Genomic DNA, 8,365 nt, shown 5'->3' with positions numbered 1-8,365 from the left:
TGTAGGTATAGATATTTTTTCTATTATTCATATTCTCTAGAGAACCTTGACTAATACACTCTATGATAAAAATTTGAAGACACTGAAGAAATTGACGAAGACACCAGAAGATAAAAAGACCTTTCATGCTCATGAGCATAAAAATTAATCTTGTAAAAGTGAAAATGTCCTCCTAAAAGAAGTCTGCAGATTCAAGAAGGTTTTAGGGCCATTCTTTAAAGATATAGATAAGGCAATCTAAAAATTTATATGGAAACCCAAACTAAAAAAAATTCCTGAAGAAAAGGTATGCTGCTGGAGGTACCACCATCCATGATTTCAAATTACATTATGAAGCTATCATAATAAAAAATTAAATGAATAAAACCATGGCACTGGCACAAAACAGACACATAAATCAGTGAAACTGAGTAGAGAACCCAGATATAAATCCATCCAACTACAGCTACACAAATATAGTGGTCAGAATAAGAATAGCCTCCAGAAGTTCATATATTTGAATATTTAATCTACTGCTGTCTTCTGTAAGATCAACATGATCAGAGTTCATGTGAGGGAACTCACATAGTATTAGCTCTTCTATGCCTAGCATTTCATTCCTCTAAGGATAAGCCCCTAGCAATTAACATTGATTTTCTCCTTTTATTTATTTATTCACTTATTTATTTATTTGCCTGGTTAGTAGTCCAGTGTTTGAGAGATCTCAGGGATCCAGGTTAATTGAGACTTCTGGTCCTCCTACAGGGTTGCCCTCCTCTCTAGCCTTGTCCAGCCTTTCCCTAATTCAGCCACAGGGATCAGCAGCTTCTGTCCATTGGTTGGGTGCAAATATCTGCATCTAGATCTTTAAGCTGCTTGTTGGGTCTTCTGGAGTTCACTCATGGTAGACCCCTTTTTATGAGCACTCTAAAGCCTCAGTGATAGTGTCAGGTCTTGGGACCTCCTCTTGAGCTGAATCCCATTTGGGGCCTCACTCTGTATCTTCTTTTTCTCAGGCTCCTCTTCATTTCCATCCCTGAAGTTCTTTCCGACAGGAATAAATATGGGTCAGAGTTTTGACTGTGGAATGCCAACCTCCTCCCTCACATGATGCCCTGTCTTCCTACTGGAGATGGGCTTATAAGTTCCCTCTCCCTACTGTTGGGCATTTCATCTAAGGTCCCTCCCTTTGAGACTTGAGGGTGTCTCGCCTCCCAGGTCTCTGGTGCATTCTGGAGGGTCTCCCCAACCTCCTACCGCCCAAGATTACCTGTTTCCATTCTTTCTGCTAGCCCTCAGGGCTTCAGTTCTTTTCCCTTACCCAATACCAAATGAGGTTCCCTTCTCCAGCCAACACCCGTCCACTTTCCCTCCCAGGTCCCTCCCTCCCTTTCTACTTGTGATTGCTTTCTTCTTCCCTCCTCCCAAGTGGGACTAAGGAGTCCTCACTTGGACCCTTCAGCTTATTGACCTTTTTGAGTTCTGTGAACTGTATCTTGGGTATTCTATACTTTCCTTTTTTTATTTATTTTTATTATTATTATTTTGCTAATATATACTGATTAGTGGTTGCATACCATGCATGTCCTTTTAGGTCTGAGTTACCTCACTCAGGGTGATTGATATTTTCTAGCTCCATCTATTTGCCTGCAAAACTCATGATGTCCTCGTTCTTAATAGCTGAGTAGTATTCCATTGTGTAAATGAACCACATTTTCTGTATCCATTCTTCTTTGTGGGACACCTAGGTTGTTTCCAGCTTCTTGCTATCACAAATAAGGCTGCTATGAAAATAGTGGAACACATACTGCTGTGGCATGGTGGGGTATTTTTGGGGTATATTCCCAAGAGTAGTAGTGCAGGGTCTTCAGGTAGATCTATTTCCAATTTTCTGAGGAACCTCCAGATTGATTTCCAGAGTGGTTGTACTAGTTTGTAATTCCACCAGCAATGGAGGAGTATTTCTCTTTCTCTACATTCTAGCCAACATGTGTTAACACCTGAGGTTTTGATCTTAGTCATTCTGATTGGTGTAAAGTTGAATCTCAGGGTCATTTTGATTTGCCTTTCTCTGATCACTAAGGACTTTGAACATTTCTTTAGGTGCTTCTCAGACATACAAGATTCCTCCGTTATGAATTTTTGGTTTAGTTCTATACCCCATTTTTTAATTGGGTTGTTTGGGTTCTTGGTGGTTAGCTTATTGAGTTCTTTATATAGTTTGGGTATTAGCCCTCTATCAGATGTGGAGTTAGTGAAGAATTTTTTCCCAATCTGCATTTTGCTAATTTGTCTTGTTAACTATGTCCTTTGACTTACAGAAGCTTTCCAGTTTCATGAGGTCCCATTTATCAATTCTTGATCTTAGAGCATGAGCCATAGGATTTCTGTTTAGGAAATTTCCCCCTGTGCCAATGAGTTCAAGGCTCTTTCTCACTTTCTCTTCTATTAGATTCAGTGTATCTGGTTTTATGGTGAAGACCTTGATACACTTGGACTTGAGTGTGGCAGGATTTTCCCTGTACAATCTACTTAAATACTAGTGCAGCAGGAGACCTGTGATTGGAAAGGGGAAGGGAGGCAGAGCTCACAGTTGCAGAGGCAGAGAGGACAGAGAAGGGGAAGAAGCAAGATGGATACAGATGGACAGGAAGATTCAGATTCTGCATGGCATTAAATAGCCACAGGTACATATGATACCATAAAGGATGGAAAGATTGGGATAACATGTCTAATCTAGGTGGACAGCTTTTATCATTATCAATTGGCTCTGAAAATTATTGTATGGGCATCTTGTGAATTGAGAATTTATTAATACATAAATCTGACTGGTTAAGTATAAGTTTCAAGAGTTCTGTTTTACTGGGTTATAGGAATGTGGGACTGCTGACCACAGGGGGATTATGGCTGAGAGGGTACAGGCAGCACTGAGGCAGTGAACCAGAGCTGGGAAGACTGCAATTGATGGCTGCATGAGGCAAGCCATGGAGGCAGCAATATTGGTGGACAGTGAGTAGCTGGATGGAGCATGGAAACTTGGCAGTTCATTTCTAATATTTCCCTCAACACTCGAGCTTTGTGTAATGTGACAAATATGAGTCTATTTTCAAGTTTTCTACACACAGATATCCAGTTAGACCAGCATCATTTGTTGAAGATGCTTTCTTTTAATCATTGTATATTTTTGGATCTTTGTCAAAGATCAAGTGTCCATAATTGTGTGGTTTTATTTCTGGATCTTCAATTCTTCATCCCAGGGATACTAGGTTAGTTTAATATACAAAAATCCATTAATGTAATCTACTATAAAAACAAACTCAAAGAAAAAAATCACATGATCGCCTCCTTCGATGCAGAAAAAGCATTTGGCAAAATACAACACCCCTTCAAATTAAAAGTATTGGAGAGATCAGGAATTCAAGGCCCACACCAAAACATAATAAAAGCAATTTACTGTAAACCAACAGCCAATACCAAATTAAATGTAGACATACTTGAAGCAATCCCACTGAAATCAGGGACAAGACAAAAATGCTAATGCTTCCCATATTTATTCAATATAATATTCAAAATGCTAGCTAGAACAATAGGACAAACAAAAAGAGATCAAGGGGATACAAATTGGCAAAGGAGAAATACAGGTATCACTATTTGCAGATAATATGATAGTAGATAGAAGATCTCAGAAAATGGAGAGATCTTCCATGATAATGGATTTGCACAATTAATACAGCAAAAATGGCCATCCTACCAAAGGCAATCTACAGATTCAATGCAATCCCCATCAAAATCCAAACACAATTCTTCAAAGACAAGGAAAAAGCAATTCTTGAATTCATCTGGAAAGACAAGACCCAGAATAGTGAATTAATTAAAAACTGGATGGTATTGGTACAGAGATAGAAATGTTGGTCAATGGAATAGAGTTGAAGACCCAGAAATAAAACATTGATATTTTTAATCATGCACTCTGCAAGAATACTGAATTTGTTCTCATTGAATCTTTTTTCAGTTACATTCTTGCCAACAATGTAATCATACCCTTTCCCTTGTGTTTTCTAATAATCTGTTTACAAATTGAGACCATTTGGTGCTAAAGTTGCCATCTTGATATTTTAATTTATAGTTCATTTATGTAGTCATCTCAGTTACTTTTCCTGAAACTGTGATAAATCACCATAACAAAAGCAACTTAAGAGTAAAAATTCCTTTAAAGCAGAAGCTTAAGGCAGCTGGACATATTGCATCCACAGCTGAAAAGCAGAGAGAGATTATTGCTTGTGTGCTGCCTTCTCTCTCTTTTATTCAGTCCAGGACCCCAGACATGGGATGGAACTATCCACAGTGGGTGGAGCATACCATTACAATTACCTGACCATTATAATCTCTCACACTTATGATCAGAGGCTCACCTAATCTAGATATATCACTCACAAGTCTGTCATAAATCTCATTTCCCAGGAAAATACCTATCTTGTCAAGTTGGTAATCAGCATTAACCAATACACAAATTATGTCAGTGATGCAGTCTAGGGATCTTGATCAGGTTCATTTTGTCTTCCAATTAAAAAATTAAAAGATTGGAAAAAAATCTCCAGTTTCACAGGTAGCAGAGAAGAAGTCTTGAACACCACAGACAGAATCAGCAATTAAAGAAAGGTGATTATTGGGCTGAGGAAACATATATGCATCATAGTCACACAGAAAAAGACACTTTGTAAAGAAAACGGATCACTCAGAAAGCCAAAAAAAAAAAAAAAAAAAAAGGAACTCTCTTCTAGAGACCTGGGGTTCTTAATGTCTCTTTAGAGCTTTCTACCCCTAATTTGGGTTTATTCAGTTTGTAGAAATATAAAATGGTTGATTGAATGGGAACTGTTAAGTTGTCACAGGTGGATCTCACTTGGGTCCCTGATCTGTGTGGAATGGGTCTCTGGTTGCAGGTGAGCGAGGATTCGGTGAATGTGGGGTGACAAACAAATACGGACACAGGGGAGTATGGTATTTGAATGTAATGTCAAATCGAGCATCAGACTATTTATACAGAAGAAAATAGGGAAGTTACACAAAAACAGAGGAATGCAAACAAGGAAGGACTGGCAGGAACCAACTGGGACAGAATTCAATGTTAACAACTGGGATCAAAAACAGCTCCACCTAAAGCCAGCTTAAACTTAGTAGCTGGGGGCAAGGGCTTCATGCCCTTGCCATAGTTCCTACAGTCCACCTTCCCCTTAGGCCATTGTAAATACTTGTGTATGGGTATAACTCAGCTACCTATTGTTCTAAGTATCTACTCTGGTTCCTCTTTAAATCACAAACTTCCTTCTTCCTAGAGAATGGTAAATTCCTGTGTATGGCAATGACTTAGCTACCTAAACCCAGGGTCAGCTCAAGGACTTACTGCCTAGGATCTAACTTGGCTATGTATTAAGGGAAAGCACATGGATCTGTTTTCCAACTAAAGCAAGGACATTGGAGCATTCATTATACAGGATGCCAGGATTCCAGGAGACTAAGTTTCTGTGAACTTTTCGCCTCAGGAGAGCGCCCAGGTTTTTGGGGGCCAGTTGTGCTTGTAGCATTAAGTGACATGTCCTACTATGTCCTGAACTTATTGAGCCATCTCATCAGCAGGTGGCCTGCTGGTGGGAGACGAAGACTACATGACATTTGGGGATTGTTGTAGCTTTGTTTTGATTTTTTTTTTTTTTTGAAAATAGATTCATATCTTACACAATTTGTCCTGGTTAGGTTTGTCTTTATCCTAGGTCTTTGGACTATCTAGTCTTTCATTCTTCACTACCCAAGAATTGTCAGGAATTCATGGAATGAACCTTAAGTAAAATCAGACATTTAGCTATTCCCACAAGTTCAATGCCACAATCGCAAACAGGATAGATTGCAGGTCAGGGGTTTTATGGCTAGGTGGGTGTCCACTTTTTTTTTTGGTAGACTACAGAGAACCTTCCTGTACCAAGAGGCTATAACATGGGTGTGAAGACTCTATATAGGCAACTTGACCATGTTCACTGAATTCTGTGGATTTGGTCCTTGACAATGGGGCCCCAAAATTGTATTGCTGAGTCTGTAGGTAGAATTTTTGTCCAATTTTCTGAGGAACTGTTGGGAACTAAAAAGGGAGCCTGGGGGAAGAGGGGGAAGGAAAGGCCCAACACCTCGCCAGAGTTCCACCTATGCTCTGGTCAGGCAGGTGTGGGAGGGCTGCCATACACTTTCCACTCAGCCCTGGGTGGGCATTCAAGTCTTTGACCCACTCTTCAGGAGGTGGCCAAGGGGGAGCCCAACCTGGGAGCCCCAGAACTACTTTCCTAAAGCCCCAGGGTTATAGGAGACAGGGATGAGGGAAGAGAGGTTCCCAACACTGTTGAGAGTGAGCACAGCGAATCTTGACCTTGAGCACAGGAAGGCCTTCCATCAGGAGATTAGAAACAGCTCATTAGGAGAAAGCCTATCCCATCCTCCAAGCACAGTGGGCCTTGATGAGCAGAGACATTCTGTGGTTTTAGAGCTTTATTGTAGAAAGGCAGGGAGAAAGAAGGAAGGTAGAAAAGAGAGAGGGGGGAGGGAGGAAAGGCTAGAGAGAAAGAGAGTAAGAGGGAGAGAAGAGAGGGCAAAGAGAGAGCCCTGTAAGAGAGTAAGAGGAAAGTAGTGAGAGAGAGGGGAGAGGCCAATCAGCCCCTTTTAAAGTATGCTGTCTTATCTTACTGTTGCTAAGTAACTGGGGAGGAGTTTAGCCTGAAGGTCAGAAGCTTGGGACATTGTCTACATGACTTCTAGCCATGCTTCTCTTGTGGGGGCTGGGGGGAGGGGTGCAGTAACTTAGGCAGGATCCAGAGTTCCAGGAGCATGAGGGACTGCCTACTGTGTCAAGTAGGTGAATTATCACCATTGCTGGGTTCAGACCTCAGCTCGACTGGAGACCAGTCTGTCTGTGTATAGCCCAATTCCCCACAAGGAACCACCAAACTGATTTCCAGAATGGATTTACCAGCTTGCAATTCCACCAGCAATGGAGGAGTTTTCCTCTTTCCCACAAACTTGCTAGTATTTGCTGTCACCTGAGTTTTTGATCTTAGCCATTCTGACTGGGTTGTTTTGATTTGAATTTCCCTAGTGACTAAGGATTTGAACATTACTTTAGGTGCTTCTCAGCCATTCAGAATTCCTCAGTTGAGAATTCTTTGTATAGATCTGTACCCCATTTTTTAGTTATTTGGTTCTTTGGAATCTAACTTCTTGAGTTCTTTGTATATATTGGATATTAGCCCTCTATCAGATNTAGGATTGGTAAAGATCTTTTCCCAATTTGTTGGTTGCCATTTTGTCCTATTGACAGTGTCCTATGCCTTACAGAAGCTTTGCAATTTTATGAGGTACCATTTGTCAAACCTTGATCTTAGAGCATAAGCTATTCATTGATTCAGGAAAATGTCCCCTATGACCATGTGCTCAAGACCCTTCTCCACTTTCTCTTCTATTAGTTTCAGTATATCTGGATTTATGTGGAGATCCTTGATCCACCTGGACTTGAGCTTTGTACAAGGAGATAAGAATAGATCAATTCTCATTCTTCTGCATGCAAGGGGTGTTAAATTTTGTCAAATGCTTTCTCAGCATCTAATGAGAAGACCATATGTTCCCCCCACCTTTGAGGTTGTTTATATAGAGGATTACGTTGATGGATTTCCATATATTGAACCATTCCTGAATCCCTCAGATGAATCCAACTTGATCATGATGGATTATCATTTTGATGTGTTCTTGGATTCAGTTTTTGAGAATTTTATTAGGTAATTTTGCATCGGCACTTGTAAGGGAAATTGGTCTGAAGTTCTCTTTCTTTGTTGGGTCTTTGTGTGGTTTAGGTATCAGAGTAATTGTGGCTTCATTGAAAGAATTGGGTAGAATACCTTCTGTTTCTATTTTGTGGAATAGTCTTCTTTGGAGGTCTGATAGAACTCTGCACTAAACCCATCTGGTCCTGGGCTTATTTTGGTTGGGAGACTATTAATGACTGTTTCTATTTCTTTAGGTGATATGGGACTGTTTAGATTGTTAATCTGATCCTGATTTAACTTTGGTACTTAATATCTTTCTAGAAAATTGTCCATTTCATCCAGGTTTTACAGTTTTGTTGAGTATAGGCTTTTGTAGTAGGATATGATAATTTTTTGGATTTCCTCAGTTTCTATTGTTATGCCTCCCTTTTCATTTCAGGTTTTGTTTATTAGGATAGTGGTTCTTTTCCCTCTAGTTAGTCTAGCTAAGGGTTTATCTATTTTGTTGATTTTCTCAAAGAACTAGCTCCTAGTTTGGTTGATTCTTTGTATAGTTCTTTTTATTTCCACTTGGTTGATTTCAG

The sequence above is a fragment of the Mus pahari genome, chromosome 10 (assembly GCF_900095145.1).
Source record: "Mus pahari chromosome 10, PAHARI_EIJ_v1.1, whole genome shotgun sequence".
Lineage (NCBI taxonomy): Eukaryota > Metazoa > Chordata > Mammalia > Rodentia > Muridae > Mus > Mus pahari.
Note: the sequence above shows the minus strand (reverse complement) of the source record.